Source organism: Peromyscus leucopus, chromosome 3, assembly GCF_004664715.2.
Source record: "Peromyscus leucopus breed LL Stock chromosome 3, UCI_PerLeu_2.1, whole genome shotgun sequence".
Classification (NCBI taxonomy): domain Eukaryota; kingdom Metazoa; phylum Chordata; class Mammalia; order Rodentia; family Cricetidae; genus Peromyscus; species Peromyscus leucopus.
Genome location: NC_051065.1, coordinates 835,658 through 857,605, shown reverse-complemented (window position 1 = coordinate 857,605; position 21,948 = coordinate 835,658). Strand labels below are relative to the sequence as shown.

The window sequence follows — 21,948 nt, the reverse complement described above, 5'->3', positions numbered from 1 at the left end:
AGGCCACAGACATACATATGATACTATGAGTATAATGACAGAGATAGCACTTTATATAAGTTATATATAGATATGTTTGATGTTAGATAATTAATATACATCATAGACATACTATATTTGCTATAGAATATCAATTTAAAAGCACTGTTTTAAGCATGTAATCATTATGATACTGAAGCTTTCTTTACTCAGTAAGTAGAAATAAGACAAGATCAAAATGGAAAGTAAACCTTAAAGTATCCACACAGTGGAGACGTAAAGAACCAAATGCTTGTATAGAAGCCACAAAAACAATCTGAGCCTCAGTATCTATAACAGTAAAAGGCTCTCCCTGCTGAAACATTTAAATGAGGAATTTATTTTTGAAAAAAAAATCATCATCACCCACAATATGTTGATAAAACAATTGCCTTGGACTCCCACACTGATTGTAAATCATTATCAATTTTAGGACTAAATGAACATCCCAGAACCTAGGAGAAATTGAGACACAGTTAAGATATATTGGAAAATTAAATCCAACTGGCTCGAGGTACCTAGCACTCCATTTAGAGAGAAATGCTTGCATGTTGGTCAGGTTCTATGTGTGCATATATTTGCGTGTTTGTGTGTAACACACATAAAGAAAGGGCTGTGTTCCAGTATTAGCGGTCTGTTATGAAAAGCCTTGAAAAATACCAAGATGGAAGAAGGGCAAATCCTATGGTACACATCACCACTAAAAAAATTTCAAAATTCTAAACACTTCTTGTTGTCCTTTAAAATTTGTATCCCCACCCACTGCTTCTGTTTGTCATTTTCTGAAAATTACCCATGGGTGGGTCCCTTGTGTTAGATGCCCAGATGGTAATTATTGTTTCTGGATATGTTTATGAAGGTGCTTCTACACCAGAGTAGCATTTGAATCACTAGAGTGCCAAAGTTCATCCACCCTTAGCAATGTGGTGTGGATCATTCAAGTGTGTGAAGAAAGTATTTACAAAGGTAAATACTCTTCCATTCCCTGTCCTGTGACTGAGGACATTCACCTGCACTCATACATTGGAGCTCCTGGTTCTTAAACTTTAAATTCAGGACTTACACCAATGAATCACCCTCCCTCTAATACTTGGACATTGGCTTTTCTGTTTCTTCATCTTGAAGATGGCAGGTCTTTATATCTTATTGCTTCAGCTTGTATGAATAGCTCTGACAAAACATTTTTACCAATGCATTGTGTCCTGGTTAATTCATCTCTCTCCTCATATCCAAGTTCCTGTATGTGCCCAGCATCTTCCCTTCAGCCAGGTCCTTGCTAAAGACACTGTTTCCCATGCTGACCAGGATGCTCTTGAATATGATAGCAACATAGTGCTTATCTCATTATTTCATCAGGAAAGAACCACAGTAGAAACACTAGCATTATGAAACTTCTGGCAGTCAAACCTTTGTACTATAAATTGACTCTATCTAAGCATGTGACCTATTTCTTAAAACTCAAAGGAAAACATCCTATACAGAGGTAACTATTCTGTGGACAATTGCTCTGGTCTGTTAGACAGACAGGAAGGGGACATAGTATCTATATGTAAAGAGGTCTCAAAAAACTGCAGGTTGATCAAATATTCATTCACTGTGTTGATGTTCCTTTGCTTCCTGCCATGTCTTACTGCACCTCCCACACATTTGCTTCCAGTATTTCCTTCCTAGTTCCACTCACTTCTTTGCCTCAGGCTTCTGCTTACAATGAAGCTCAAACTCAGACAGCCATCACTTTTTATGGAAGCTGCATGATATATTAAAGACTCTTCAAGCAGATGATCTCTGTCTAATTCTGAAACATTCCTGGTAGGTTCCTACTTTAAGATTAGAAGATAGTTTTATTTTAAAAAGTAGTTTGCTTATATGTTAAAAGTCACAGAGTTAATTCATATCATTCAGAGTATGAAAAATCATATGTAGAACCATTCAACACTAACTTAAACTGTTTTATCTCTTATGTTATGGCACTTTCATCAACAACTAGAAATAAGCTTAAATTCCTCCTATATGTCTTATCCTTAGAAACAATAATTCCATCTTGGGAATGGGGAGTGAGTTGGGGGGAGGGCTGGGGCACGGGGAGGAAGGAGGACAGAGGAATCTGTGGTTGGTGTGTAAAATGATTAAAAAAATCTCTTAATAAAAAAAAAAACTTCAAAAAAAAGAAAGAATATTTCAAAGAATTAGAGAGGTTTCCTTAACCTACATTTACCCTATATGCTATAGAGTCTGAGTTTGGAAGTTTCTGATATAATCAATTCATCTTAAAATTTGAGCAGTAAGCAATGTCCTACAAACACACATTCTGTGTTGAGTTACACAATGTAATGTGTTATTTTACAGAAACTGCATTTCTTTCTATGTAGACCCTAGAAAATTTCCTCAATGTAACCAATCTTCTGCTTTTATTATAATGAAATTTAATTCGACACTGTTATAAATGTCTGAAAACTGAATGAGTCCTAAAATACTGAAGATCTGCGCTCTACATTTTACAGTCATTTAAAAAGAAATGGGTATTGTTGTTTGTCATTTGTGTTTTCATAAAACTTTTATATGACTTTTCAAGGAACTTTAGAAAAAAGATTACTCGCAAATTTAGAGGGCTTGAATTTTTATAAGTATATAAAACTAAATGCACAGAACTTTTTTGCAAAGTTTCATACTGTTAGGAAGAATGAGGTCATGAAAAGAGCCAAGTGTAGAGGAAGGAAAGAAAACACATGTATTTTTGCTTCATTCTCCTTTCATATCCTTTCCATAAACCTTAACCAATGTAATTTACCTTATTTACCCATAGATATCTTATGTTTAAAATTGGGTTAATGATAGAAGTGCTTTTGAAAATAAAATGTCAGTTGGAAATAGTTCAGCAATAAAAGAAATTAATACATCCGTGGATGAGGAAAGGGGTCTCATTATATACATCTACCCTTCAATACATTTCAGAATACTTTAATTCAAAACACAGATTTTTACATTTCCATAATTTTTATTCCTTATTCCTCATTTGTTTTTCTTACTGTGTCTATGTCTAAACAGGTAAGTTGACCTCAGGGAGGACAAACCAAACCAAAACATTTTCTCTGTAAAATATTAATTGTGGTGAATTTTTACAAGGCTAATAAACCAAGTAGTTACATAATTAACAATTATGAGGAACTGTTATGACTCAGGCATTGTGCTCCAAACATTACATTCATTATCTGATAATGCATTTACAGCCCATGACTTGGGTAATATTCTTTACACAGTATGCATGGAGAAACTTGGACTACACAGGTGAGGCATCTCTAGCCTGCAGCAGTAACACCTTGGTACAGCTAGTCCCAAACTCAGCTTGTTTCTCTCCTGCATGCTTGTTCCTACTACTTGGCCTCATGCCACTTTTCAGTGAATATGGTAGTTTTGCAGTGATATATCACTAAGCACAACTGCTCTTCAAACATTGGAATTAGCCCACAATTTGAATTTGGGTGTATTTGTTAGGTTGCAAATGCCTATTCTAGAAAGAGAACTATATTTCCCCAACACTTTCAAAGGTGTTCCTTACAAGTAAATCTCAAAATTAAGTAATTCTATTAAGTGAACTCTTTATTTTTCTTGGAAATACACATATATAGTCGAAAAGTAACATGAGCAACAGTCACAAATAAACGTGGGGAGATAGAAGACAAGTGGCAGCTGTCTGTTCTCTTGTCCACAACGTGGGTCCTGGGGCTTGAACTCAGCTTGGTGGCAGGTGCAGTAACTCACCAAGCCTCCTCACTTGCCCACTTGTTTGTTTCTACTACAAAATGGAGAGCAAAAACTATCTTCTCCTAATAAAATTGTTCCACTATAAAGTTTCCTGTTCCTTTATGCTTAAGTATCTTAGGGAATATTACAATAGCTAATGTAGAAAATGGAGGTTAAAGGCATCTAACTTTAAAGGAGGGGGGGGGGGCTCTGTTACAAGATACATACGTCGAACTCCAAGCAGGAGGGACAGAACACTCCAAATCCAGAAGGAAGCAGAGAGGAGAAGCTGAGCAGAGGATAGTGACCTTGAGCCAAAGGAAATCCTCCCTTAGAGTTTTGGTAGAGATTTTCCTACACAAAGGAGAAAAGTCTGTACCAAAGATACAGAGAAATGTGCTAAGAGAGCAATTAACAGCTTTCCCTGAAGAACAAATTTTAGCACAGTGCAGGGCCCTTGAAAACTCCTGTGGCAGCCTCTCTGTGAGAAGAAAGCAAACAGATGGACAATCACACAGGCTTACAGCTGTGCTTCTTTGACTATCGCAGCCTCACTGAGTAGAACACCAAACACTTAGATCCATCAGTTACTAGCTCTGTGACCTTGACCAAGTCGCTCACCTCTACCAGGTGGCATTCTCATTTCTAAATTGAAATAATAACTTTCCATTATGACCTCTATCTAGAGGTTTCCCTAAACTATCTCCGGCCCAGCCATCTCCTGTATGTTTCCCACTGGGGGTGGGTGTGTGATTTATCTGATCACTAACATAAGGCAAAGACTCAAAGAATGTGCCCTTGAGCTCCTTCCAGGTTCTCTTCTTTGGAATCAGTTGCTGTAGGAAGCATATCAGGCTCTCTACTACTGCTGTCATGAGGAACACTCTCCTCTGGCATGATTGACAGGTGAAGTCTAAGCTCTGAGTTGTTCTATTTTTCTCTTTCATAATGAGGTTTGAGAATCAGGCTGTATGAACACTCATGGAAAGGGAGTATTACCAAGTCAATGCAAAGCTCTCAGATCCATACAGATTCTCCTGTCAGTGGTGTAAGTTCTCAGCATTTTTACAGCCAAGACCACCTCATTCAAAAAGATGGGCACACAACTTAAAACCGTGTGAAGCAAGCAGTATTTCAATCTTAGAGCATCTTAGCAGACCATCTTCAACATAATTTACAGTGTACATATCTCATCTGTGCTGGTTTTTAGTGGCCCTAGCTTCTTCCACACCATTAACTCTCAAGCTTTGTGCTCATAACCTATATTTTTTATCTCTTGACACAAACACAAAAATTAGTCAAATTTGCATGATTGTCTCTTTAAACAAAATCAGTCAAAATGAAAACCATAGTATAAACCTGGCATGGAAGCACATGACTTTAATCCTACCACTCAGGAGGTTGGGGCAGGCAGATTTCTGTTAGTTCAAGGCCAGCCTGATCTACGAGGCAAGGGCAAGTTCCAGGATAGCCAGGGCTACATAGTGAGACCCTGTGTCAAACAACCAACCAGACAAAAAGAAAAGCATGGTATAACATAGTGATTTTGGAAAGTATTTGGATGAGCCCTCCTGTTTGGGTGGGCTTCTTTCCTAGAGAAGATAAAACAGGCAAAATTCTGAACTGTGTTCTTTGAATTTCATGGAATCCTATATAGATTTCTTCAACTGTCATAAAAAATTAAAGAAAAATATATACTTCAACTCTCCCAAAATAGGATTTTCATACATTTCAATGTCTTCAACTCACAATACAGACATTAAATTGTACTTTTCTTGAAAGTTTGTTGACACTATGCTGGCCCAGGTCACTAAAAATCACAAAATTCAACATTTGAATATGTATACAATGTTTTCCCTTTGAATAAAATTTAACACTTTGAAATGTTATATATCTAGTTAAAGTAAATGACTGCCAATAAAAAGTAAGCTCCACAAATTTCACAGCACAAATAATTTTATGTGAGCATTTACTAATGGCTTCCTTTTATAACAGCGAACAATTTAAAAACCAGCTAATTTAAACAAAAAACACTGTATTTAAATATTATATAGCTTTTTTTCAAGTGGATATGGCTCATTATAATAATAATTAAAAAAGTACTTGTAAACTGTGCTACAGCACTGGGACAGTCTTTGTTCCAAGGCCAAGAAAGAACCCTGGAGAGAAATGTGACTCTGACCATTTCAAATAAAGGACTCAGTGAGGCACCAGAAACCTGTTTGCTCTAAAACTAAGGTCAGTCTGCAGGGGCTTCAAACACAAAATTGTGTTAGAGCCAGTTGAGCAGGCTGAAGTCTGTTCCTACCAATTGCAAAGTCAATGACTTGTAGTAGAATTCAGTGCAGGGAGACCCAGAGCCCTGTCTCTTCTATTTTATAGTTATAATCTTACAAGAGATACCTTCTGGAATAAGTTTTTTTTTTCTACATGAGAAAAAGGAGTGACAAAGCACATAGAGACTTCACGGATGAGACACATTAGTTCTACGGGTGCTCAGTGATGGTTCTTGAATTCATTGCACAGACAGGACCCAGCCCTGGTCCTCACTTCCTCAATTCCTCTGCAAGGAAGGCATCAGTGGTTCCACTTGTGCCTTCAGGAGGGTTCTCAGGTTCTGGCATCCATAGTGAAACGAAGGCACATGTTAGCGACTTTTCTGAATCACCGAGGTCCTGGTGGAGTCAATTTTCTAGTATATTTTTAACTATATCTGTAATATGTCCATTTCTTTTTCTGAGTCTCAATCTCTAGGAGGTCTGTTTCACTCACACCATGTGACTGTTACAATCTCTCTACCCTTCAAGAACTTAATGTTGAATACATAGGGGCAGCTGCAGAAGAAGTCATTCTGCCTTACTTTGCTTTCTATTGCTCTGATAAAAACTATAACCAAAAGCAACTTAGGGAGGGAAGGGTTCTTTTGGTTGCCACAGACCATCAATTGAGGGCAGCGAGAACAGCACTCGGGGCAGCAACCTGGAGTTATGAATTAAATTGAAGTCAAGGAAGATTGCCTCTTACTGTCTTGCTCTGCAGGCTCAAGGTCACTGCCCTGAGAAGTCTCAGGACAACCTGGCCAGGAGTGGCATGGTTCTCAGTGGGGTGAGCCCTCCCACATCAATCACCAATAAAAAAAATTCCCCACATCCTACCCAATCTGATGAAGGCATCCTCTCAATGAAGGGTCCTTCTTCCTAAATAATTCAGCTTGTGTCAATTTGACAAAACACCTAATCAGTATATTGGGACATCCCAATTAAACTAAGTAATGTTACCTCCTTTTCACAGTATTACCACCAGGAGTCTTTATAGGCAAGTTTTCTTAATCTCCACCAAATGAAACTTTGATATCACAAATAAATTATATTGTGTACTGAATATATATCTATAGGTTATTCATAGAATGAGATGTGTTTCTACTGCCCCCAAATCAATTTTCAGTCTACTTGGGATAATACTGTCTCCATGGAGAAGGCATGAAATAGGGCAGTATTAAATAACTATGTACACAGAAGGAATTTAAAAAATGTTGTGTATCATAGCAATCAGGAATTTCAGCATCTGTGCAGACCAGAGGAGCACATTCTTGATGCCCTGAAATAGAAGCAGCAATATACAAAGACAGCATAGGTGTATCTGAGAAATGGTACCAATTATTATAAAACTGCACTTTATGCTTTAACTTTACATTTGCTGCTTCATTTATTTCCATAACCTCCTTATAAACTCTAAATACAAGGCAGCTTAGATGTAGCCAGTTTAACTTAGTCACTTACAGCAAAATAGCATGCCAAGAAGATGCCTTTGCCACATGCTTGTTTCTGCCTCCAGGCTCCTTCAGTGAGCCCAATGGCACTTATCTGCCTTAGCAGATAAAACTGCATTTAAAACTGCATTTGCCTAAATTTCCTCATTTGTAAAGATGGATTGAACAGTTCTCCTCATCAAATGACCAGTGTGCGTGTCCATGTACTTTCTCTCCCTACTCACCCCCTTTTTTCTCTCTCTCCGTGTGTGTGTGTGTGTGTGTGTGTGTGTGTGTGTGTGTGTGTGTGTGTGTGTGTAATTAACATTAACAGTCTCAGTTGTAATTGACTACCATATGCATTTTGTTTGAACTGTTGTCCCCTGTCTATCATCATAACTACTCAGAAATCATTTAAAACTTTGTTGTTGTTTGCTTGTTTTTTCCTGAATAGAACATTATGTTCTCTGAAAGGCTTACAGTCTATCTGCAATTGGTAGAGGAGAAACAACATTTACTTGGCAATTTGGACTAATGCTGTTGGAACTGTTGTAACAATGTGAATCTTAAATGATAGACAATTGGAATCTGTATCACGTTGAAAGTTCCATATTGCAAAGCATGAGGGGAAAAGGGAAGTCAGTGGATCAGACATGAACGAAGAGCAACGAGAGGTATATGTCAGTAGAGGATAGGAAGAACCTCTGGTTCTTAAAGAGAACTTAAAAGTTTAAGAAAAACTCAAAGTGTAAGGCAGCAGATTTGTAGATGAGAACTAAGCAATCAAGACTAAGGCAATGAAATACCTTCTCCCTGACACATCTCCTGGAGAAGACAGGAAGCATGGCGGAAATTAAAAGAAGCCCAGCACATTTATCCAAGGGCGGGAAAGTTTTGTGATGTGATGTAAGCTCTGGGGCATAAAGACTTCTGGTTCTACCTCACTACAAAGCAGGGCCATTAGTCCTTTGGCTCATAATCACTGGCAGGGTCCTCAGGAGAGGAAGCTTGAGGCAACGGTACCACTTTCCAGGACTCCATTGAAACAGCATAGGAAGATGTTTCTGGCACACACCCCAGGGCAACTGAAAAGTCCACAACAGAAAACACTCACCAGCGCAGGAGACATTGTGTCTCCAAGAATTGCAGGAATGGTACTGCTGGCTGCAGCCACTGTTTGTCTGATTAATGAGCTGACAATTGATATTAAATATTTCATAGCACAATTTAGTTCACTTTTCCACCTCACTTCTTCCCTGCTCTATAGCAATACGCACAAGTTTTACTGGCAGTACCTGCAGAGGATGAGCTCTAATGGACATAATGTATCCATGGTGTCAAATTAGGCCTTTTATTATGTGAAATCTGATTATGGGTCATAAATTATGTATTTCTCTTACATTAACTGATGAAAGTAACTTGTTAATTAGAAGAAATCAAAGGTGAGGCTCTTCTGCATTTCCTGCTGGCACAAAGTAGAAATTTATGATAGGAATACAAATTCATATTTATTGTTTTAGGTATGTATAACTTTTAAAGTCCCACTAATACAAATATAAGCTTTTCTTTATGGGTAAAATTCATTTGAGAGTTAGTTAGAGTCCAGACTTTATATATATATAGCTATGACATTACATTATCTCTGAGTTTGAATCTCTGAGTTTGAATGTACCCTTCTGCACATTCAGCTTTTGCTGATGGAGCAGGCTTCCTATGAACTTCCTTTCTCCTTCTCCTTTCTCTCCTTCTCCTTCTCATGTCTTTAAGATACTAATAAAAATATGCTTTTTAAAGCTAATTGAAATAGTTGTTATTAACTATATTATTCCTAATCTTACTGTGAAACAGAAAACAAAAACCTGTGTTCCAACTGAAAATGTGCAGTTTGAGTTTCATTCTTCCTTTGTTTATTTCCCTTCTGCCTTCAGTCACTAGTAACCACCAGTATACTCTTCATTTCTACTTTTCTAGATCCAAAACATACTCTTTTTCTTTCTGCTTCAATTTTTTATTTGTTTGGGAATGGAAGGTAATGGAGAGAGGCAGATACTAGGAAGAGAGAAATAAATTCCTCTTTCCAGGGGCATCCAGTAATGATCCAAAGTCCCAACAGGAGCATTTAGGGCCCATCATCCTTTCTGGAAGAGCCTTGTGTGTCCCCATTGAGAACTAGCCCAGTTAGTTGCACTCTGTTTTCCAAAGACTGAGCTCCAAGTCCAGGAGGTCCTTCTGCAAGCTTCTGGGGGCACCAGAGGCATCTACATGGTCCTCCATTCTTTGAAAGCCAATCTCTGCCTCTAAAAGACTCCTTTATTTCAGAAAGCCTTCTCACCCGATGTCTGATATTTAATCACAGGTTCACTCCTCTACTAGTTTCAAGATTATTGTAGTCCACACTGTTTTCCTTTTGCCTCCTTAGAACTAGCAAGGAGGTCTCAATTATTAAACTTACTATGAATTAAATTAACACTTTCTCCAATATTTTATTGCTACAGTACCTTTTCAAATTCCTTTTTAAGCTTTTCCTCTAATACTTCTTGTGGCTTTTTTTCTTCTGTGAACTCAAACTGAGCAGAGTATGCATATATCAAAAGTCCTCCTGCATTCAGATAAACTGTCTTAATTTACTATTGATTTATTTAATATTTAACAATTTCTTGATGTTACTTCAAATGGAACAGACCACAGCCATAGAGTGGCCATCTTTATCAACTGGCCTGCTTATATCTACAAACTCTTGGTCTTTAGCTTCCTGTCTTTCACTGTTAATTTTTAATAAATTTATTATAATATAAGTTAGATTCAGTGACATGACTCAATGCTATGTTTATAGCATACATAATTACACAGACACATGCAAATACAGACACATAGATCAGCTCAATAGCAACACTAGAACCTACATATCATATAAGAACACTTCAAGGCACATGGTTCCTTGGAAGAACAATGCTCCTGTCCAACAAAGAGCACTTTAAGTTGGTGGTGTCAATGCATGGGTAATAGTTGGAGTATTTTGAATTAAAATTATGGCTGGTATTATAGATTTTATCTCCCTTCTGGAAGTAAAATAACTGTTGATATTTTCTAAGCTATTTATATAATCTAAACTATGTTATTATGAAAAACTCTCAATTACCATAAATATATGGACTTATTTGTGCAAACCATCAGAAATTCCTCCTTTGAGCAAACCAGCATGCTAAATAGTAAGAATATCAAGATGAGTCTAACATGACTCATTCAGTGAATACAGCTATACAAACTGTGATATGAATTCAGTTTGATGAGGATAAGAGAAAGAGAAAAGGGATTCTGGTGTCCCATCTTATCCTATATTTTCCACACACACATAATACAGAACATGTCTTAACAGAAAACAGGTAGAATAGCAGTAAATCTCATGATGGACACAACCGAACTAAAGTTGAGGGTCGAAAAAAGGCAATATGTGTTATGAAGTTGAAGCCAACACAAAATGATGATGATTTTCAATCCCTTGACAAGTTTCTCCTCCCATCATTCTTTGTAAGAAACCATCACTAGACTTGGTGGAGGACAGATTTTAAATGGCAGAGGTTATTGGCAATTAGGAGATGAGTAGGGGCACATCTACTCTCATAGGTGATGAATTGCAGAGTCTTCTGGAGGTAGTAGTAATGAGGATCGAATGGAAGATTTAAGAGGTTTATGGAGAATTTTAAAACTGAGGCATGTAGGGAATGAAAGAGACAGAGGAGTTAGTGTTCATGGGCCGAGGGTTGTACCAATAACAGAGGTTAGACCCTAGGAAAGTCCATCTCCACTCTTGGTTTGTTCTCTTTGGCATATAGTCCAGATGCATGAGCCACTTTGTTCAGCAGAGACTAGAAATGCAGGGCTGGTACTTAAAGAAGAGGTCAGAAATGAAAATAATATGTCAGAGAAACAGCATCAAAAGAGATACTGTGTGAAACATACTCTGCAATTTAGTTCACAAGAAATGAGATAGTGCTTGGCACAAGTAATAAATGTAAAAAAGCATGACCAATTATTGTAGAGCAGAGGCTCATTCTTTGCTGGTAATCTGAGTAGGCCTCCCTTATATGGCTTTTAATGCATTATAAATATAAATTATGAGTCATGGTATTAACCAAAAAAAAGCATTCAACTTAATTTTAATTGCATTGGGTCAAATTAGCATTTATTAATGTTTGTATATTTTGTTGATCATTAAGTTATCTGTTTTCTTTTATGTTCTAAGCCAGTGTTGGTTTATAAAACTACAATATTTAATTTTTCTAAATTTTAAAAATAAATCATTTTAATCCTATACTTTATATTCATAATTCCTCTATAAATGCTTTTTATTAGAATTGCAAACAACCATTACTAAGATATTTATTTGAATAATGGTAAGACTTTGTACACCTATCAAGTCATTTGTGAATGAATCTCTGAAAGTTCTACATGGGTTACTGATTTTTAACTGCAGGGAGATTTATAAAAGTAAATATAAGAATCTTAATTTTTCAGAACTTTTAGAAATGGGTAAGCAGGTGGGGGTGTTATCTCAGTGGGTTGAATATATATCTAGCATGCTCAAGTACCTGAGTTCAATCCCAAGTACTACCTAAAAAAAGTTTTAAAAAATACAATTTAAAATGAGCATGGAACTATAAATTGATTTTTTAAAACTCATACAGTAGTTGAAAGAACTTAGCTTTATGCAGAGGTGTATGAAATACTGGCAGTCTGTGAATCAGTATTATAGAGTGACAGACCACATTTGTGAATATTTGAACTCTAAAGCTGTGGGTATAACAAAAGTATTCAACATATATCTGATGCCTCATTTGATCATGCTGAAAGTAATCAAGACTCCCAAGGTAACACTTCTTACATTGAGACTGGATAAGCACCTGGAGCCAGAGTAGTCACAAAGGCTGTCATCATGGGGTCTGGATAATTTTAGGTGACGCCAGATGAGGTTGGACCAGTTCTAGAAATCTAGCAAACCCACTGGGAGACTCAAAGCCCAAGTCAGAGAGCAGGTCCAGGCAAGCAGGTAGTTGGTATCTGAGAACATGACATCAGTGAAAGCTGCTTCATTGAAGAAGAACATGTGGATGGTTCCAGGAAGACTGACAACAGGCCTATGCAGGCCACCTGTGGGTAGTATGGATTTTAATCAGTCAGAACTCAGGTGCAGCAGCAGGGAACATGTTATGGGGGGATCAATGTCTGGCTGATACTGTGCTTATAAAGTGTTTTCAGGGGTTACTGGCTAGATTTGATTTACTTCTTAGAGCAGGACCAGAAGCAAGGTTGGATTGATTTCAGTTACCATACAACCTGTTGGGATTAGACATAAACTCCTTTCCTTAATGGGGAAAAACGTGCATTTATAAGAGTTCGTGATTGCCTATAAATATTTGAGCTTCAGGGACTAGGAATGATTATTACAAGAATAAAAAAAATTAACTGATTCTTAATTTGATTATTTCAGAATGAGAAAAAGATGGAAAGCAGCTACTTATCCTTGAATGAATGCTACAGCAGTATGATGCCAAGTCTATGTACTGGCAAGCTAAGTAATGCCATAGTAGGGTAGACTCTTTGACAGTCTGCAAGGGCAGCACTCAAACAAAATGCAAATGAGCCTTCCTCCAGGACGTGTTTACAAGAGGGAGAAAATTTCCAAAACTATCTGATTAAAGTGTGAGAGAAAAACTAAACTGCAGATAGTCTCTTTTTAATATGCAAATGTTTTAAAATTAGCATATGTAAAACAATACTAATTTTAAAGAGTAAACATGAATATTTGTACTTGACTTGTAAAGAAGATTTGGCAAAATATTGACAGAAAAATAAACCTCTAGTTCATGTGCTGAGACTGTTGTACTAAAAATTCTGCAGATTCTCATGTCCTGATTTTATATTCTAAAATATTTCTCATGAGTTGTGCTGGTAAAGTGTTAGAGAATGCTCTTATCTCCAGCTTACTGCTTAGTTAATACAGTTTAAAAACTATAGGCATACATAAAAGTGCTGCTGACTGAATGCATACTTTATAACAAGTAATATGGGCTGTTCAATATGGACAGTTAGGAGAGTAGACATGAAGACCAAATATAATGCAGCATGTACTGATGACTGAGGCTTATCTGTTCCTCAGAGAATAGTCCCTAACTTCATGTTCCATGAAAACTTCCTCATAGTCATCTACCACCCTCAATGTTGAGATCATGGGTCTTGGAGTTTATATAGGGAGGGATCACATTCCTTTAGCAACCAAGATTAGGTAAAAGTTAGGGAATGAGATTCAAGGAGGCTCCATCAGAGTCATTCACAAGAACTGATGCACATTTAATTTCTCTTTCTGATGGAGTTGCTGATCTGGGAGGAAATGATGTGGGACTGCTAATCTTGATGTTCTCCCACCATGAAAACACATCTGCAGCTGTGAGAATGCAGACAAAGAAAACAGCGCCACAGCAAAGGAGTAACAGGATGGAGAAAGTGGGTCAGAGCACACAGTGGTAAGATGAACATGAGTGACTCTGGAAAAAGGAGAACTCACATGAGGCAATAATGTTCGCATCATTAGCCTAGTGTTCCCTTCATGAATAAAAGTTTAAGCAAGCAAAGTAAGATGACCAAGTTACTTGCGTTCCACAGAAGCACTTGGGGAATGTAAAATAGTGATGTGAGCATAACACTAGGTAGAAAGGAATCTATAAAGGAAGACTTGAAGAAACCATTACACCTAGCTTTTTGGTTAAAGACAGTTTTTTAAAGCAAGAAGATGTGATGATAATTTACTGATAAATATTGGAATTCTGGCATATTTACAAATTATAGTTTAAGATAATTTAATTTAATGTATACTTCAATAATACGTATAGAATATACTGAAAAACAAACCTACACATATTAAGATATTGCTGTACATGTAATTGGACTCTATTCATCCACAAAGAAAAAATTAAATGCATTTTTTGCAAGAAAATAGATAAATATTCATGTAAATGAAATCAACCAGACTCACAAAGGCCAGTGTGAGTAATTTATTTCATATGTGTAATTTAGGGGAAAATACAATATAAAGATTTGAAATTAAAAGGTTAGGGATGTTGAAGGAGATGAGAGAATGACCTAAAGTTATAATAGAGAGATAATATGAAAAAGTTCAGTATACACATACAAGTATGAAAATTCCCTTACTTTATATAATTATTAGGTTCTATTTTTCTAATATGACAAAAAATAAATTGTTGAAAAGTCAATCACCATAGCAGACAGTTACCATTCACTCATTACCAGTGTGAAAAGAATTCTTTACACACACATTCAGGTAAGAAGGGAGACACATGGCCAGCTAAGACCAACCAATGAGGCATGAGCAAAGATAGCACCCATCTCTGGAATCACAGAGTCCATGCTCCACCCCCTCACTCTCTGCCTTCATCTCCTAGGGGAGTCCATGTCTCTAACGAGTGACCTCATTAGAGGACTGTGTCCTTAGAGAGTCTCCCAAGCCACTTCAAGCTTTGCATGACTGGAAAAGAAACCTCTGTCCATAGGGAGCACTGAGCTTTGAGAGTTAGCTTGACACAATGTAACCAATTATCTATCTTTCCAATTTCATTTTACTCAGGAGATTGAGTTTGATACAATGTGAAGAAGGAATTTTCAGAATGAGATCCCAAAATTTTCCATGCAAGTACCACTTTGGAAATGTCAGAACATTTTATAAAAATTCTAAGTCATTACAATAAAAAAAAATGCTTCATAATTGCTGACCAGCTTGTACAGGTAATATCTTAACAAGATGCAAACATTAAATTTGAAATCAAAATATTTTTACAAGTTTGGTAGTATAGATCAAATATTTCCTTCCATTTTATTACAGACTTTTCATACTAACTTTTCCCCCTGATTAATACTTTTGTAATAAGGATTATATATATCATAATATGTATATATAAAATGATTTTGTAGGTGACTTTCACATTTTATGTCTCAATAAACATATGAAACATCATATTTTAATATGATACTTATTATAAATTAAATATATTTAATATATACGTTAATTACTTTCAAATTATTCTGTCAAAATCATACATGACAATAAAGAAAATTCTATCCTGTCAGTTGATTATCTCTGTTTTTATTTCTCTAAGATATTTAGCTACTGTTTATACAAGAGAAGTTTCTGTGTGCCAGGAATTTTATGAAAGTATTGTAGAAATAACTTTGTAACCACTAATTTCCAATTAAATAAGTTTTTGTTGCTAACTCTTATGCATAGTATCAAATTCAAACTCTTGCAAATGAGGATAACTGACATGGAAGCCAAATTATAGAGACCTTCATACCAAAAAGGAAAGATGAATGTCTTCAATTATCCAGCTGGACTCATTCATCAGTTTCCAGCCTCCAAAGTGGAGTAATGAACATAGGAACAACTCTTGTCACCAATTAGGTTGCATGCTGATGGATGCAACCTCTATTGGGACTGAAACTGATCTGTTGTAAAAACAGACCCACAGTCATATAAAACCTGCAACCATGCTGTTTGCCTCTGATCATCTTTCCAAGATGATCAACTTTCCAAGAGTAACTTACTTATGGTGCAAGCTAATTATTCCAACCACTAATTAACATCAACATAAATCAGAGTGGCCCAAATTTAACACCTCCAAGGTTGGCACAAATAGGCCATCACCTCTTTCCACAGGGTTTCTTATAGAATGTGGAGATTGAGTGCTTTCTCATGTACCCTAAATTTAAAGATGGACCTTACTCCACAGATCCAGTTCAGATCTCTATCCAGTCTAGATGTCTCCAAGTCTAGGGCAAAAATCAGTACTGCCCATACCATGGAGCAAAAGAGCAATTACATAATTCTGTTTCTCTTTACAAAGCAGATGGCAAATAAAGTCTGCAAAGAAAAGTTAAGAGAGACTAGATAGACACTGACCTTCTTAATTTTTTTAGGTTTTAATTCTCTTTAAAAATATTCATGTATAATTGACAAACAAACATCATCTATTCTAAAATATATAGCTTGAGGTCTGATCTTAACATTATGAAATAATCATTGTGAGTAAGCTAATGATTATGTCTATGACATGGTAACTGTTGTCTTTTTTTACTATATGGTAGAGGCACAGTAAATTTCAAGATTACAGCCCATCAGTTAAGCTCAGTCACAGTGCTGTTCATTAACTATCATGTATTAATAAAACTCTGTACCTTTTGACTAGTTTTCCCTTTCCTCTGCCTCCAATTTCTGCCAAGCATCAATCTTCACAGGTGGTTCTCAATCTTCCTAATGCTGCAACCCTTTAATACAGTTTCTCATGTTGTGGTGAGCCCCAACAAGAAAATTATTTTCATTGCTACTTCATAACTGTAATTTTGCTACTTTTATAAATCATAATGTAAATATCGTATATGCAGGATATCTGATATGTGACCCTGTGAAAGGGTCATTCAACCCTCAAATGGGTTGCAACCCACAGATTGAGAACCACTAGTCTACACTGTTTCTATGAGTTTGCCTAATACATTACGTGTGTAAGTGAAATCATGTAGTATTTGTTATTTTTATGTCTACACTATTTCACTTACTCTTTAGTTTCATCCATGTTGACACAAGTGGCAGGACCTCCTCATCTTGTAAGTCTATGTAACACTCTACTGTACATGCATACCATGTGTTCTTATTCCATCAACCTCTAGACATTTAAATGCCCCTCCACATCCTTATGATGCTTCTCTCAAGTATGCTCATGGCAGAATACTTAGGAACATGAGCATCATATCTACTCCATTCTTTATATGATTTCATAAGGAACCAACTTCCTAAAAACTGGTTTACTTCAGTAAAAATCATACTCGATGTTTAAAGTGTCATTAATTTATTTAAGAATTTTGTTTTGTTTGCTTTCTTGAGACACGGTCTGGCATAGAGTTGTAATTTTCCTGCCTCTGCCTTGCAAGTGCTAGGATTGCAGACATGTATCCAGTCAATAAATTTTATCAAATGTGTGTCTGTGTAGCCTCTGCTAGGCAACAGAAGACATAAAGGAGGTAACTCCTCACTTTAAGGAAAACATAAGCTAGTAGTGATGATGTTGATGGAAATTTATATGTAAAGTACAATCATGCAGCAAATTATGTAGGCTTGGGGAACGAGGATGTTGCAGAAGTACAAGCAGAGAAAGCTAATTTAATCTTACCCCATATACTCTGCCTAAGGGCAGTGTTCTCTATGACAATGGCTTTAATTCTGCAACTAGACAGCCTAGCTTCAAACTCCAGACCTGTCAGTCTCCTAGCTCTGTGTCGTCATTCAAGGCACCTCCCCTGTGTATAGATACATTTCTCTACCATTTCATCCATCAGATTGAATAAACAGAGTTTATGTTTTATGGTGTTGAGTGAAGATCAATACATTTAGAATACTACTACAATAATGTCTATTCCTAAATAATCAAAAAATATTGGCTTTAACACATCAGTTCTTCGGCAATCAGAAGTTTGTTTATATAAACACAATCTTTAATAAAGTTAGTTTCAATTCTGAAAGCTCTTCAAAATGGCTAAACTCAAACAATAAATGCTCACCAACATGGAGGATTGTTTTTATAGATCCCTGGGTTCCTCGCCTTTTAGTCAGTTTTTATTAAGCTACTATACTCTTGAACCAAGGTCAAAAATCATGTCCTGAGCAGAGGAAAGCTTTTGCATCTACTAGGAGTTAGTTCCTTCTGATTGGAATTTCTTCTTTCCTTCACCATTAATCCTCAACCCTACTGCCCCTCTATTTCTCCCCAGCATTTCCTACAATCTCAGTTTGTTCTAACGGAATCCCATTTCTATTAATTGAAACATCTTCTCTGGGTCTGGACTCTCGCTTTTCTGAGCTCTCATCTTTATCTTTAAGAGAATTGGGTTTTCATTGTTTTATTCACACTGACACTGAAAGTTGCCTGAGCACTGGCAGGACTAGATGGCAACATAATGAGCTCATCAACATATGTATTAATCAGGATTGAGGAAGAAAACCACATTCCAAGTTGAAGTTTCTGGACAAAATTGTGTTTAAAAATTACGTGACTCCTCAGTCCCCAGTCATATATACTGGGTGATATATAGAGAACACAACACTTTTCATAATTCCAAAGGTTGAATAGCCAAAAACCAAATGCATGACTCTTGCAAAGACTCCATGTTGCAACTTTACATGACAAAAGCCAAAAATAAAGACTCTCATTATAAAAGTCCTATACAAAATGGCATTCATTCATGAATACAGAGGCCTTATAACCTAAAGTCTCTTGTTAGCCCCACCTCTCAAGACTATTAAATTCACAAATAAATTTCAATGTATTTTGGTAGACAAATATTCAAAGCATATTCATTGTAAATTAATGAAATTATTTTATTATTTTATCTATATATTTTAGTAATTTCTGAAATAGAATTTTACTTTAACTGGTGCAATAACTATTATCAATCTGCCAGAAAATTTCTGACTCACAATTAATAACTACAGTATTTACTAAGAGTTTATTTTACCACTCTAGAGGAAGGGTAAATTGGTTATGTCATATGAACCCCTCTCAAATGATCTAGCATCTGTTCTGAGCAATATATGGGAGAGATAAAAGTCATTTAATGAAATCTCAAAACCCTGGAATGACATAAAATATATGAACCTATGAGCACTATTAGCCGATAGGAGGTATATGAGGTTGTAATTATGTGTGCAAGAACCAGTTCCTACCAAGTACAACTATATACACGATGCTGAAATTTACATTCTCTCATTGTAACTGTTTCTTAATTATTTTATTGGACAAAAAAAACAAATTTTGAATATAAAAAATGGGAAATCATACTAGTACTCTGAAATAGGAGAAGGAAAACTAATATTCTGAGATTAAAAAGGTTTTAATGCTTTTTCTTCTAATTGATGCTTAAAACACCCTGAAGAAGAATAATTGGCCACATAGGTGATGTCGTATGCTAGGATTATGATTTTTGAACTGTGGTTTATGATACCAGAAAGCTAGATCCTTGAGGAGACTAAGTACATTATTTCATGAGACTCAGAGAATATATATTTGTTTAGAGAATTGCTGATGGACTTGTAATTAATTTAAATTAAACATGGGGGGAGATGAACAAAAGCCAAATTAAATTGTGAAATCAATTACAAGCTAGGCACATTAAGAAGATGAATACAGTGCAGAAACCTCAATATAGCAAGGTAATAATAAAAACAAGTATTGTTAGCATCCACTGAAGACACACCATATGTCAGGCAAAAAAAAAAAAAAAAAAACTGATTCAAGGTTCCAAAATCCCTTTGATAATAACTGATATACCTAATACACAGATTTTTACATTGTAATTTTATTGGTTTAACCTTACTAAAATTTCAGAGGTAGTAAAATGTCAACATTCAAAACCAGAACCATCTAATTTTAGAGCTAAACCCAGTAAATAGAAGTATCAAGGGTAAAGGGCAAAACAAAATCATAAATTATATCACTCATCTCTATAGGCATGGTATAAGCAATGAAAATATGATAACATCTAGTCAATGAAGGAAGGTGAAATCATCTTGAGGTCCACTATAGAAATACTAAATTACACCAGGGCCAAATGACAAAAATAAAATGTTTCTAATACTAGCACAAGATGGATTTGGAAGCAAGGATTTATTTTTACATTTAATTAGTATTACTGCATATCTTATATCCTTTATAAACTCTATTGCCTTTATGAACTACATTGAGCCATCAAGTGACATTCAATGACATCTCTGGCTCACCTAAATTCCAATTTAAAAAGATGGTTTAAGAAAACTCAACAGTATTCAAAAGGTGACATGACTTCCAAATAACAAGTCATGTGATTTTCTTATTAAGAAAGGGATCTGCAAATTTTCCATCAAAACTGAACTGGGCTATTACAATCCATTCTTATTAAAGACTTCAAGATGAATCCATCAAATATTTGAAATAGAGAAACAGAACAAAATATTCAAAGAATCTTTTAACGAAAACAAGCAGAATGGCTGTCTTCCTATCTAGAAAAGATCCATTGCTCTCAAAATGGAAGATTAGCCTTGCCTTGTTGTTGTATTCTTTTATGACCCCATCAGTGTAGATTTAAAAGATAATTCTTAACCACTGTATTCACCTAGAGTCTTGAGGATACCTTGAGGTATTAAAGAGCTCCTCTAGGCATCATCTGAACATTCAAGGTTTACCATCAGTTCTTCATGGGTAATTGGACTCAGAATCTCTGAATATTATTTTTTTTATATGTGAGGATGTATGTGGCCTGCTTTTGCATGTGTCTGTATGCACATGCATGTGCTGATGTGTTTGTCTATGTGAAGTCCAGAGGCTGACATAATGATGTCTTCTTCCACGACTCTCCACCTTATGTTTTAAGGCAGAGTTTCTTAGAGAACCTGGAGCCCCCTGATTTATCTAGATAGGCTGGCCAGCAAGTCCTAGTCATCCACCTGACTACCTGTCCAGCACTGAGGTTATAGATGCACACCACTCTGCCTGGATTTTTACATGAGCGCTAGGGATTGGAGTAAGCACTTTCCCAACCAGTCCATTGCTTTACCTCCACTTAAGGTAATTATTGATATTGATACTGTGATTGCACAGATTCCTTCGCAGCCCCCTTCCCACAGTGGCACGTACTAGTGAAAAAAATTTGACTAAAATTAGTAATCTCCCATTAGATACAGCCAAAGGATGAATCTTAAGCACTTGTATTACTGTCTACTTGGGGATTTAACCTGTTGACTTGCCCTCATCAGTACCACATCCTTGCAACCTACATTATTATATGGCCCTTGCCAAAGAGTATTAACAAAGAATATGAGTAAAGATGGAGATATCATTAACATTCACAAACATAAAATTATTTTTTTTAAAAATGCATTTCATTTACTATGGAGGCACCATTCAAAAGGGTGTGGGAATAAGTAGAACAGTATCAGATTTTCTAGGGTCTCCATGTATACAGAAGACTCATGTCATCATAAAAAATCACAGGACAATACTCAGAACTTCAAGGCTGCACTACCTGCTCATGTCTGTCTATAACAAGATAAATCAACACTCCCTGGCTTCCATTTTTGTCAAATTCTAGTAGTTGCTGGGGCAGAGGATATGGTATGATGAACTTTGACATTATCTTCTCCTTGAGGATTTTAGGTTGAACTGATCTTGGCCAAATCTATGAACAAACAGACATTTTTTAAAATAATTCTTGTGACTTTTAAGTAATTCTTCCCTCCAGGGGTATTGTGATGAGAATGATACTATGGGTTCTGCCTTTTATCCTGTTGAAAGGAGGTTGTCTAGAAAGTCACCACAGAAACTCTCAAGAAGATGAACAAGATGTGGCTA

General features: G+C 36.2%; 1 protein-coding gene across 6 annotated transcripts in view; it reads right to left on the bottom strand.

The window, feature by feature from the left end:
• The window catches only part of Grm8 (glutamate metabotropic receptor 8), an 808,292-nt gene that overhangs the window by 27,006 nt on the left and 759,338 nt on the right, over positions 1-21,948 (bottom strand). The window lies entirely within an intron of this gene.